This window comes from Eleutherodactylus coqui, chromosome 9 (assembly GCF_035609145.1).
Source record: "Eleutherodactylus coqui strain aEleCoq1 chromosome 9, aEleCoq1.hap1, whole genome shotgun sequence".
NCBI classification, from domain to species: Eukaryota; Metazoa; Chordata; class Amphibia; order Anura; family Eleutherodactylidae; genus Eleutherodactylus; species Eleutherodactylus coqui.
The window spans coordinates 152,601,497-152,615,070 of record NC_089845.1 but is presented as its reverse complement, the minus strand read 5'-3'; the positions used below and the strand labels follow the sequence as shown (position 1 = coordinate 152,615,070).

Here is a 13,574-nt window from a genome sequence, read left to right as displayed (position 1 = left end):
GTTGTGATCTCTATTATAATTGTGTGACAGGAGCTTTGTGATCATTGTCAGTAACTGTGACAGTAGTGTTTATGTCCCCTTCTAGGCGGTTTCTATGGCAGGGTCCATGTAGTAACATACCACAGGCTGTGAGATTGACTGGAAAATAAATCCATAACCCCAAGCAGCTCCGAGTTGGTCAGAATTGAGATTGCATGACCATCTGAGAAAAAAGAGTCCAGGAGTTTCATATAGAAAGGGATAACTAACCAAAGTAACACTAGCTAATTTAAATATACTGGGGAGATAGCTACATAATGAATGGGAAAAAAGATCACCGGAGTGGCCCTTTAAGACTGGAATCACACATTGCTGTTTTTGTGGTAGTTTTCTCATAGTTTTGAGCAAAAGCCAGAACTGGACTCACATGGAATGGGAAATATAAAGAAAGAAATTTTACGTCTTCTCACTTCTGACTTTGGCACAAAAAACTGTTTCAAAAACTATATGCGTGTTTCCAACCTTATAGGAAATTTATAAATTTGTCTTTGTGGTTTGAAAGAAAATGACAAAATCCCTTTTAATCCTAACAGAAAATCCCAGTAAGAACTCTGAGGGAAACATCATGCTATCACTAAGTTATAAAGTAGAAGATGAAGATCTCCCGCAGCACTCTTCAGGAGGAAACCTCCTTACCTTTAATGTACATCCAGGACTTCACAGTACAGATCTATCATATAATCCCCCTAATCATGAGGAACCTTCTCCTGACCGATCACAGATTGTTACCACAAGTGCGGTTCAGGAAGGGGGGAAAAGGGTTCAATGTGATGAACAGTTTATAAAAAGTACAGGTCTTTGTACACAGAGAAGAAGTCATACAGGAGAGAAGGCGTACTCCTGTTCAGAATGTGGGAAATGGTTTACAGATAAATCTAATTTTACTCTGCAGGAAATAATTCACTCAGGAGAGAAGCCATTTTTGTGTTCACTGTGTGAGAAATGCCTTACATTTAAAACTAGTCTGGCTAGACAAGTGAGCAGTCATACAGGATACAAACCATATTCCTGCTCAGAATGTGGGAAATGCTTTGCAAAAAAATCGTATCTTGACAATCATGAGAGAACTCACACAGGGGAGAAGCCATTTTCATGTTCAGAATGTGAGAAATGCTTTGCAAAAAAATCAAATCTAATTGAACATGAAAGAATTCACACGGGAGAGAAGCCGTATTCATGTTCTCAATGTGGCAAATGTTTTACAACTAAATCGCATCTTGTTAGACATGAAAGAATTCACACAGGGGAGAAGCCGTATTCATGTTCATTTTGTAGGAAATGCTTTACAGTAAAATCAAATCTTGTTATACATGAGAGAATTCACACAGGAGAGAAGCCATATTCATGTTTACTTTGTAGGAAACTCTTTAAAGTAAAATCAGATCTTGTTAAACATGAGCGAATTCACACAAGGGAAAAGCCATTTTCCAATTGGCAGTGATGCATTTGTTCAAGAGTTTTATAGAGTGTAAGAGTTTTATTATAATTCTGAAAGACTTCTTTTGTTTCCTTTACATAAACAATGTGGGTGTGGCCTCTAGCTGTGGCTGGCGGTGTCTGCCCTCACCTCCGTTCGCGACTGTGACGTGTCTTGTGTAGCAGTTGCTGCACTGTTTTACTAGTTACCTTTTAGTCTCATATAGTGCACATACTCGGCATGTGCACTCAGCTTTTCCATCCCCAACTTATGCTTTCTGAGGCATTTAAGACATCCTTCCCCAATGGAGGGTGTCTGACGACAAGGATCATAATGATTCAAGTGAAGGTAGTATTGTATCTGCTTGACTCTGTTCTGACACTTGCCTGTATATCCAGCTTACCCAAACTCTGCCTATCCTGTCCTCAGCCTGCTACTTGACTTTGATTTGTCTGACTGTTGCCTGCATGTTTTGCATGCTGCATGATTTCCACCTGTCCTGAACTCGGCCTGTTTTCTGACTTTGTCCTTACCTGTCCTCAGTGGTACTACACTTCATTGTCTTTTGGATTGGTTGTCATTGTACTGAGACTACTCCTAGCGAGGTGACTTGAAGGGTCCCTGCAGTGAAGGCCAGACTTCTCTAAAAAAAAAAAAAAAAAGGGTGTCAAAGTGCGAAGCCCAGGGATCTCTTAGTGTAGCCAAGCCAAATCAGTCAGTGGCATAGTGAGTCCACGATCCACTGGATTACAGAGTGTAATTATGCAGTCTTCATCCTGTAGCTGGAACAAGACATACCATCAACAGATGTTTTCGAAGACTCAACTCCAGAGCATCTTAAAGATCCAGAAAGAGCAGTCTACTTCCAAGTAAATCTGTTGAAGGATAAGATGAACATTCTGTTTTATAGCCTCTAATGAATTTTAAAATTCATGCTATTGGATATAATTTTTTCCCACTGTTCATAATATATTTGTTATTGTTCTTCCCACACTTTCAGTGTTTTCATTATTTGTCTTGGTTGGTTCAAATGTCAATCAAGATGTTTATCCCTTTGCCTCCTTTTGGCTAGTTTCACAGTTTTTTGCTTCAGTATTTGTAAGCAAAACCAAGAAGGAGACCTACGAAGAACTATGGAAAGATTTGCACCCTTCTGTTTTTTTGGATTTACTTATGATTTTGGCTTAAAAATACTCATGTAAAATACTGATCACAATACTGCCATGAGATCTTTAAGCTAAGTCGAATTTTCAAAGATTTTTATTTTTTTTTCCTTCTGAAATTGTTGGATGCTTTTCAGGATATTCCCTCAGGATGTTCCTATTAATCCATACTAATATTATAAACGCGAAAGTAACTGTCTGTCTGTTTGTCACCTTTTCATGGCTAAATCGCTGAAGCTATTTTGATGAAATTTGGCAGGGAGATAGTTTGCATCTTGAGAAAGGACATAGGCTCCGTTTTATCCCGAAATTGTAGAGTTCTCTAGGGAGCGCGACAAGACACATTTATTTGATGATGTGCAGGCGCACCTTCACTCTACTGCTGGCGGAGGGGAAGGGGGTGAACATCATTAGCTATGCCTACACAATGGGCAGATACATGAGGGCAGACGTCGTTGCCGCATGTATGCGATTATTAAGCTTGCAGGGATACCTGGCGTTGCCTGGGATTAAAACTTGAACCAAAGACACATTAACATAGATGGAGATTTTAAAGATAATCTGTGTTGCTCATAGCAACCAATGAGGCTCAAGGGAAAACACTTAAAAGGGTTGTCCCGCGATAGCAAGTGGGGTTAAGCACTTCTTTATGGCCATATTAATGCACTTTGTAATATACATCATGCATTAAATATTGGCCATACAGAAGTTATACGCTTACCCCCTCCGGTGCTGGTGTCCCCGTCTCCATGGCGCCGACCAAAGCCGCCTTCTCCCTGGATTAGACGCGCTTGCGCAGTCTGCCCTCTTCTGTCCGGCTCTGGCGTGCTCGCGCCGCAGAGGTCTTCTACGCATGCGCAGAAGACCTGTGCGGCGCGAGCACGCCGGAGCGGCCCCTTCAGCGCAAGCGCGTCTAATCCAGGGAGAAGGCGGCTTTGGTCGGCGCCATGGAGACAGGGACGCCAGCATCGGAGGGGTAAGTGTATAACTTCTGTATGGCCAATATTTAATGCACGATGTATATTACAAAGTGCATTAATATGGCCATACAGAAGTGCTTAACCCCACTTGCTATCGCGGGACAACCCCTTTAAGGTAGCAGGTGTACATTTAGAAGAAACATGTTTTTCTCATGGACAACGGTATATGGCGTGCTCACGTATATACAACCCACAAAACCTTTATATCCTAGCAAGAGATGACCACAAATATAGTGTACAGAAATGTGCTGACATAGCATATAGCATTTACATTCTTTTCACTATTTCAACTTTTTACGTTTCAGTATACAGTAAAACACAGATTAGATAAAGTACAAATTAAAGGGGTTGTCTCGCGGCAAACCTCAAAATGCTACCTTACCCCATTCCCCCTGTCACCCCCCTGGCATAAAATAGCAAGGTAAAGCGGTTTTTAAGCCGCTTGCTACTTACCGATCAGACGAAATAAGGACTTTAAAAAATATTCTCCAAAGATGGCCGCCGGTCCTTTCCCAGGGATGCACTGCGGTTTTCTCCCATGGTGCACCGCGGGTCTTCTCCCATGGTGCACCATGGGCTCTGTGCGTTCCATTGCCGATTCCAGCCTCCTGATTGGCTGGAATCGGCACACGTGATGGGGCGGAGCTACGCGATGCGTAGAAGGGGGCGGAGCCAGAACGCTGCTTGTGCCTGGACCGAGCAGAAGAGGAGAAGACCGCACAGCGCAAGCGCGAAAAAAGCAAGAAGACATCAGAATTAGACGGATCCATGGCGACGGGGACGCTAGCAACGGAGCAGGTAAGTGAATAACTTCTGTATGGCTCATATTTAATGCACGATGTATATTACAAAGTGCATTAATATGGCCATACAGAAGTGCATAACCCCACTTGCTGCCGTGAGACAACCCCTTTAAACATGGACGAAGTTGTGGGTAACAAGCTAGTGTTTAATTAAATCTTGTATGTTTTTGTGGATAAGAAATACAGTAAATGTTTCTCCCTAAGGGCTTTTACTCACGTTTTTTTTTTTTTAACGCAAATGTCAATGGGACTTTCTAATGTTAAAAACGCATCGCAGAAAAATCAAAAAGCACAAACTTGTGATGGGTTTTTAACATTAGAAAGTCCCACTGACATTCGTGTTAAAAAACGCAAGTGGGTAGGAGCCCTAATTCTAAGACTGTTCGATATTTTATCTTGGACTGTTCTTCAGCATCATAGTGTTTCTCGCAGAATAGTAATTCATCCTTTTATTTTGAGGATAAATCTTTCTTTAGACTGTATTCACAGCGGCACTTTAGGTCAGTGAAAAACTGACCGTTTTCCATGAGATCTTCATGTTTATTTCACTTGCGTTTTTCTCTGCTTTACACTTACTAGTTCTTTTTTTCATGTGGTCCTGATAGTAACCTGCATTAAAAACACACCGCATTGCTATGAAAATTGCATGCAAATCGCATGGCATGCATTTGCAATGTTTTTTTTTTGCGTTCTTTTAGAAAATAATGGACGATTCTCGAAGAAGAACTGCATAAAACTAGGACTATCGACCCAAGAGAAAAATTGCTTGTGTTAATTAACCCATTCGGATGAATCCCGTGCAAGTTCTGTCTTGGAATCGGAAGGAATGGGATTAGTGATGAGCGAGCATACTCGCTAAGGGCAATTGCTCGAGCAAGCATTGCCCTTAGCGAGTACCTGCCCGCTCAAGAGAAAAGGTTCGGCTGCTAGCGCGGGTGACAAGGTGAGTTGCGGCAGTGAGCAGGGGGAGCGGGGGGGGGGGTAAGAGAGAGGGAGAGAGAGATCTCCCCTCCGTTCCTCTCCGCTCGAACCTTTTCTCTCGAGCAGACGTTGGAGAGAAGCTTTATATCCTCTTTGTGTTTCGTATTTCGATTAGGCTTTGGAATCAACTCCCGTCGAATCATGTTCTCATGCATTTTGTTGATTTTCTCTTGTGCCCAAATTTATTTGGTTTAACCATTTCAAACACCCTTTCACAGGTCCTCATTTAGGGCTACAGTATATTTAATATACGAGCCTGGTCTCTGGGACAACTCTGCAGACAAGTCAGAAAGGGATATGATGTCTTCAGGAAATTTCTGTAGTAGAACCTTAAATTGCAGTATTGAGCAAAAAGACCTCTGCTATAATCTAGTGTACATTAAAAGGCTCTTTGGAAGATGTCTTCTGGTATGTCCTTTATAAGGATTTTAAGAAGCTTTTTACAGTGTCTTTAAGTGTATGTCTTTTAACTTTTGGGGTCATCTAATTTTCCAGATCCATGATTAGTAGGAATCCACTATTTCACATTTAAAGGGTCAGTCCAGTGATTTATTTCCCCTCGTTCATTATGTAGCTATGTCCCAGTATACATAAGTGAGCTAGTGTTACCTTGATTAGTTATTAATTTCTATATGAAACTCCTGGCCTCTTTTTCCTCAGATGTTCTTGAGATCTCAAATCTTACCAGATCTAATCTATTTGGAGTTGTGCTCTCTTAAACTAATCTGTTTCTCAGTCTGTGCTATGCTGTTGCATGAACCCTAACAAGCTGCCTATAGGGGTATACAGGCCTCCTTTGTCACAGTTACTGATGATAATCACACACCTGCTGTTGCACAGGTATAATAGAGATCATAGCTCATCCTTCTTAGGCCGCCTGCGTACGGGCAGGTCAGATTCTCGCCGCGGGACCCGACCCCAGCGCCTGCATGGAGGAGCTCGTACTTACCCGCGCCCGGCGGCCCCGGCTCTTTCATGTGCCGGGCAGCCGGCACATGCGCAGACTGGAGCCGTCGGCCGGGTGAGTGACGTTTCTGTGTGGTTTTTGCCGCGTGAGATTTCGCGTGGCCAAACCGCGGCCGTCTGCATAGGAGTGCGTATTGTAATGCACTCCTATGCAGGCTTTCAGTGGTGGAAATCCTGCCGCGGGATTTCCGCCCGTGTGCAGGCGGCCTTACTGTTTACTTATGTTCTGTAGCTTATATTGGTGAATATAGAAGGTAATGGTAATTAAACTGTCCTTCCAGCAGGCAGCTAATGCTAATGCATCATGAGATAGATGTAAAAATAAAAATTTTCACTCTCACGATGAAGGAAGGTTGCTTCTTTCACAGCTGCTGAAATTCAGTAGGAAGTAAAAGTATGTGTCCTTATATTTTCTGTTCCTTGTGAATGCACCCCTGGCTCTAGCTCAATGAAAAACCGTATCATAATCAAAAATGCTATTTGTATTTCCAATTTTTAAAAAGGCTGAAATCACATATATAGTTTTTGATGCTGCTTTTATGAGCCAAAGCCAAAAGTGGATTCAAATCAAATGGAAAATATAAAGGAATATCTTCTGCTTCACCTTCTTCCCTCTGGATCCATTTCTCACTTAGCTCAAAAAGTACATCAAAACTGCCACAAAAACTACATGTGTGCTTGTAGCCTAATAGGCATGTTATACATTTGTCTACTCTGCACTTTGAATAAAAATCATGAAATCTATTTTAATCCTAACAGACAATCCCAGTAAGAGCTCTGAGGGAAACTTCATGTTATCAGTAAGTTATGAAGTAGAAGATGAAGATATCCCGCAGCAATCTTCAGGAGAAAACCTCCTTACCCTTAATGTACATCCAGGACTTCACAGTACAGATCTATCACATAATCACCCTAATCACGATGAACCTTCTCCTGACCGATCACAGATTTTTACCACAAGAGCGAGTCAGGAAGGGAGTAAAAGGTTTAAAAATGGTGAATTTATTGAACATATTACAAAAAGCTCAGGTGTTTGTAAGCACAGAAAAAATCACATAGGACAGAAGCCATACTTATGTTCTGAATGTGGAAAGTATTTTAGAAAAAAATTAGCACTTGTTATTCATCAGAGAATTCACACAGGAGAGAGGCCATTTCCATGTTCTGAGTGTGGGAAATGTTTTAGAGTTAAATCCCATCTCCTGAGACATCAGAAAATTCACACAGGAGAGAAGCCGTATCCATGTTCAGTATGTGGTAAATGTTTTACAGATAAATCAAGTCTTGTTATACATGAGAGGATTCACACAGGGGCAAAGCTATTTTCATGTTCGATATGTGGGAAATGCTTTACAGGTAAATCAAATTTTCTTATACATAAGAGAATTCACACAGGGGAGAAGCCATTTCCATGTTCAGTATGTGGGAAATGCTTTACAAATAAATCAAATCTTGTTAAACATGAAAGAATTCACACAGGAGAGAAGCCGTATTCATGTTCACTGTGTGGGAAATCCTTTACAGAAAAATCAAATCTTGCTAGACATAAGAGAATCCACACAAGGGAGAATCTATGTTGATGGAAGATGTTTAAAAAGGAATTAACATTTTAAGAGAACTGACATTCAGAGGTAACCATATTTTTGTTTGGAAAATGGGAAATGCAAGCAAAAATATAAATAACCCATTCAGTTGTTCACAGACATTAATGGGTTTATTTTGGGGTAGAATTAGTCTGGAACTATCAAGCATTCAGATTATTTTTACCTGAGATCAACTGTCAGTGTGATCCATGGAGGAAAAGTATGGTGGATGTAAAGGAGAAAAGAAGAGCTTTGTTAATTACCATAGCAGCTATGTTAAATTGTCACCATGGCCCTCATTTCTTACTACTGTATTTAGAAGTCCACCCAGTCCACCCATTGTGCAGGAGACTACAAAGTGACTGAAAAAGTAAGCACGCCCCATGGAAACATTTTCATTATTTAACATAGTTATTAATATTTGGTCTTTGTTCATAGAGTATAAAATTAAATGTGATGGGACTGAATAATAAAAATTGAATTTGTTAAATAAAAAAAACAAAAAACACTGATCTTCCATTTCCTTCTGTAACTCGAGTACTTGGTGCTGCCCCTTTGGCACAGATAGCCTGCAGCAGACGTTTATTATAAAGCTTCGTTCATGCTTGTTTCTTTTTGGGTCAGTATTTGTAAGACTCAATTAGGAGTAGGTCCAGAAGAAGGAAGATGTGCAAATCTTTCCATCATACTTTTCTTGGATTCCCAGTTTGGGTTTAGAAATACTGATGGATAATCTATAAGTCATGGGGACACCACACATTTCATCAACAAAGAGCAAGCCAGATCTCTGAGGTGTAACTAAGACACGTTTCTCCTAGAGCTTTTCTAAAGGAATATTCATACATAGCTAAAGTAAACCAATATAGGAAGGGAAGTGAAAGGCCAGATAAAAATATACAGCTAATAAATACTTGCTATTAGAAGTGGAAAGAAGGAACAAAGACAAAAAATTCAGAAGGAAAGTAGAGGAGCAACAGACACCGATCACAAACTAAAATGTTTTTACACAAATGCACAGAACATGGGAAACAAGGAGAATTAGAGCTCCTAACACAGGAAGAGAAATATGATGTCATAGGCATCACTAAACCTTTGTGGAATGATGCACATGATTGGAAAACAAGGCTTGAAGGATAGAACTTATTTATAAGAAACAGACTTAAAAAGGGGAGGAGGTGTTGTGTTGTATGTTAGGAAAACATTAATCTCCACAGAGATTCAAGTTTCAGAGCATGGGAGTTCCGTAGAAACTGCTTGGGTAAGAATACAAGGAGAGAACAACAGAAAGGACACCATTGTAGGCATTTACTATAGGCCACCTGGACAGGCAGAAGATATTGATGAACTCTTTTGTTGGGGATCTCTCTCAGGTAAAAGTAATGGATCCAACAAATTCTTATCCGCTCTTGCTGACAACTTTATTTTCCAAAAGGAAGAGAAAACAAGGGGATCTGCTTTCTTGGACCTAATTCTTACTAACAGGAAGGACATGGTTGAGGAAGTAAGGGTGGCTGGGACCTTAGAAGGCAGTGATCATGCTATCCTTGAATTTTTGATAAAAAGGGGAGGAAGACCTGAGAAAACTCAGACCTCAAGGTTAGATTTCAGAGAGGCAGATTTTAATTAACTCAGTAAGAGGGTAGGAAGAATCCAATGGCTGGATGTTCTTAAGGACAGAAATGTCCAAAAAGGTTGGGAAATATTGCGAAATCAGATTCTCAAAGCACAATCGTTAACAATCTCTAAAAGAAGGAAAAATGTGAAGCATTTGAAGAGACCAGGATGGATGAACACAGAACTTGCTCACTTTTTTAAAAACGAAAAAAATATGTTTATCAACTGCAAAGAGGGGGAAATAGCTAAAGAAGAATATAATGCGATCTGCAGAAACTTTAGGGCAAGTGTCAGAAAAGCTAATAACGAATTGGGGCTTGCAACAGAGGCAAAAGCAATAAAAAAGGATTTTTGGGGGTATGTCAAAGGCAAAAGAGAAGTCAAAGATGTTATTGGATGCTTCCAAGATGAAAACTGTGAATTGGTTAAGAATGATGTTGAGAAGGCCAAACTTTTGAATTCCTATTTTGTATCTGTTTTCTCTCAGAAAGTAGGTGAAATATCAACTGATCTTCTCTGTGCTGTTGGGGGAATGAAAGAATGCAGGCTATCTATAAGCAGAGAGATGGTGAGGGAACACTTAGCTAACTTAAATGAATTCAAGTCTCAAGCTCCAGATGAATTACATCCTAGGATACTAAAGGAAGCACTGGAGGTAATTGCTGAAGCACTCGCCATAATCTTTGAAAATTCCTGGAGATCAGGAGAAGTCCCAGAAGATTGGAAAAGGGCAAATGTCCCTATTTTCAAAAAAGAGAAGAAGGTGGACCCAGGAAACTACAGGCTTGTGAGTCTGACTTCTATACCAGGAAAGATCTTTGAACAAATTTATTAAACAGAATGTTTGCAAGTACTTGGATAAAAATGGAGTAATCAACCAGAGCCAGCATGGGTTTGTAACAAACAAGTCATGCCAGATGAATCTAATTTCCTTCTATGACAGAATCACCGTCTGGGTTGATCAGGAAAATGCGATGGATATAGTAAATCTTGACTTTAGTAAAGCATTTGAAAAAGTACCTCATACAATACTTATTGAATAAAAAAAAGACCAAATATGGGATTGATAAGGCAACTATTAGGTGTATTCACAACTAGCTGAGCGATTGTACTCAAAGAGTGGTCATAAATGGCTGCACATCCAAGTGGAAGAATGTATCAAGTAGGGTACCACAAGGTTCAGTCCTAGGTTCAGTGTTGTTCAATATTTTTAAAAATCATCTGGAGTAGGGAATTTATGGGAAACTGATCAAATTTGACTGATGACAAATAGCTAACACTAGGGAAGAAAGAAAGAGTATTCAAAAAGATCTAGAAAAGCGACTAACAGAATGGTATTTAACAAGGAGAAATGCAAAGTCCTACATCTGGGCAAGAAAAATGAAAAAAGCACATACAGACTGGAAGGAATTGGGCTAAGCAGCAGCACATGTGAAAAAGACTTGGGTATACTAATAGATCATAGACTGAACATAAGTCAACAATGTAATGCAGCAGCCAAAAAGGCAAATACAATTCTGGGATGTATTAAAAGAAGCATAGAGTCTAGATCTAGAGGGGGTAATTATCCCCCTATACTCCTCCTTAGTCAGACCTAATCTGGAAAACTGTGTCCAATTTCATCACACATAGAGGGTGATGAAATTCGATTTTATTCACATTCTTCAACCTAGTGCTGAGCCGCCTCTGGTCTCAATGACTGCAGTAATTCTCCTAGGCCACCTTCAACCAAATTCTGGGAATTTGCCTCCATTCCTTGAAGAGAGCTTTAGATAGTGATGTAGGGGGATGACGGGCGTGCGCAAATTAGGCATTTTAGTTTATCCCAAAGATGTGGAATGGGATTTAGATAAGGACTTTGGGCTGGCCAATGAAGTTTGCAGAGATTTTGCTCCTCAAACCAAGCCTCAACACTGCGTGGGACATGATGCTTGGTCATGTTTGTAAGAGACACGAAGTTGATACCAAAATATTGCCACATAATTCGTATTGCCACATTGTCCAGATTATCTCTATACCTATTGGCGTTGAGCTTGGATTTCACTATAATCAATGGCCTTAGTCCACACACCCACATTGCATATACCCTTTACTTGATAGCACAGGATTGGTGGGGGGTCCCAATACTTTTATCATGATAGTGTATCTGAAGCTCACACATCGATTCTGGAAGCCTCATTCAGATGAATGAAACAATCAGACATTTATCCAAGTAAATTGCTATCATAGAATGGTAGAGTTGAAAGGGACCTCCAGGGTCATCTGGTCCAACCCCCTGCTCAATGCAGGATCACTAAATCATCCCAGACAGATATTTGTCCAGCCTTTGTTTGAACATTTCCATTGAAGGAGAACTCACCACCTTCCATGGTAACCTGTTCCACTTATTGATCCCCCTCACTGTCAGAAAGTTTTTTCTAATATCTAATTTGTGTCTCCTCCCTTTCAGTTTCATCCTATTGCTTCTAGTCTTTCCTTGTGCAAATGAGAATAGGGCTGATCCCTCTGCACTGTGTCAGCCCTTTAGATATTGGTGAACAACTATTAAGTCTCCTTTGAGCCTTTTTTTGCAAGCTAAACATTCCCAGATCCTTTAATCGTTCCTCATAGGACATGATTTGCAAACAGCTCACCATTTTGGTAACTCTTCACTGAACTGGCTCCAGTTTGTCTGTCTTTTAAATTGTGATACATGCAGTTATATGCTGCATAGGATATAGGGCCAGCTAAAATACCTGCTAAATTCCTACAAAACCAAAGTAATTACTCAATAAAAGCACGTTAGCAGTTACATGTGTCGTAGGAAACACAAAACTAGTGTTAAATTCTAGGATCAAAATTTGTTTTTGTTACGTAGTGTAATTGCTCACTCAAATAAATGTAAGTGACAGTTCAGCATAAACACGGCTACCAACATGATGACTAGTGATAATTTAACTAGTCACTAATGCCTTTGTTTAGCTCACCTAAAAATAGTCACTAATTAATCATCATCTGGTGTAAACAGGAAATCATTTTGTGGTGGTAGTCCAGTATTTCTATATTTTGGATCGGTGGGCCTTGGCAGTAGACAGTTGTCAATTTAACATTCTGTATACATATTTGTTTTCTGTCTTGCTATGAATATAATATTCTTACAATTACACAATACTATTAGGCAATGAAATATCTGTTTTTTCATAACTCTGCTGACATGGGGAAGCCAACATGAAACTTCTGTTCTCAAAACGCTGACAAGATAATATATAGTATAAACACGTTACATTTTCCATCTGTTTCGCAATTTTGGAGGACAGTAACTCAGACATGGACAACCGCAGAAATTACCCAAGCAATTTTACTGGAAACGTATGCAAATAACATGGGAGGTTTGTGCAATTTATAGTTCATGATGTACCATCCAATCATATCGAAGGAACCCCACGTGGCTCCAAGACAACCCACTCATTTCATCCACCACCTGATGGCCAATCACAGATGACCGGAGGATGGAAGAATTGCAAGATGCTTATCCAATAATTAAACAATACGTTGTATCTATGTAATCTTTGACCTGCCCAGATGGGCAGATGTGTTAAACTCTTAAAATAGGCTACACACCGATCATTAAAGTTAGAATTGAGGAAGCTATGCATGCTGAACCTCGTGTCAGTGTGAAAAACTTCTTATGCGCATTATCAATTCAGAAATAATATGGAAGGGTGTAAACATTCCAAATTGAGTAAGCCGTGATTCCGCAAAGGAATTCTACGACAGTGGTGGCCCGTACGGGGAGTGATCGACAGGTTCCATAGAATTCGGACAGAAGACACGGACATATGCGACCTTGGACTTGGTGGGCCCAAAATATCATCAATACACGGTAAGATAAATTAATTATCTATACCTGTGTGGCTAAGTTCAGGCTCGCCTATGTGCCGTGCCAGGCCGAATGATTTGGACCCGATCGACAGGTACTTCTTTAAGTCTCGATCACTCGATAAGAACCTGTCATAAGATATAAAAGGAATGTTTGCATGCCTGTTGTC

At 40.2% G+C, this 13,574-nt stretch overlaps 1 pseudogene; it reads left to right on the top strand.

Moving 5' to 3' along the window:
- The window catches only part of LOC136578716 (oocyte zinc finger protein XlCOF7.1-like), a 163,011-nt pseudogene that overhangs the window by 32,220 nt on the left and 117,217 nt on the right, over positions 1 to 13,574 (top strand).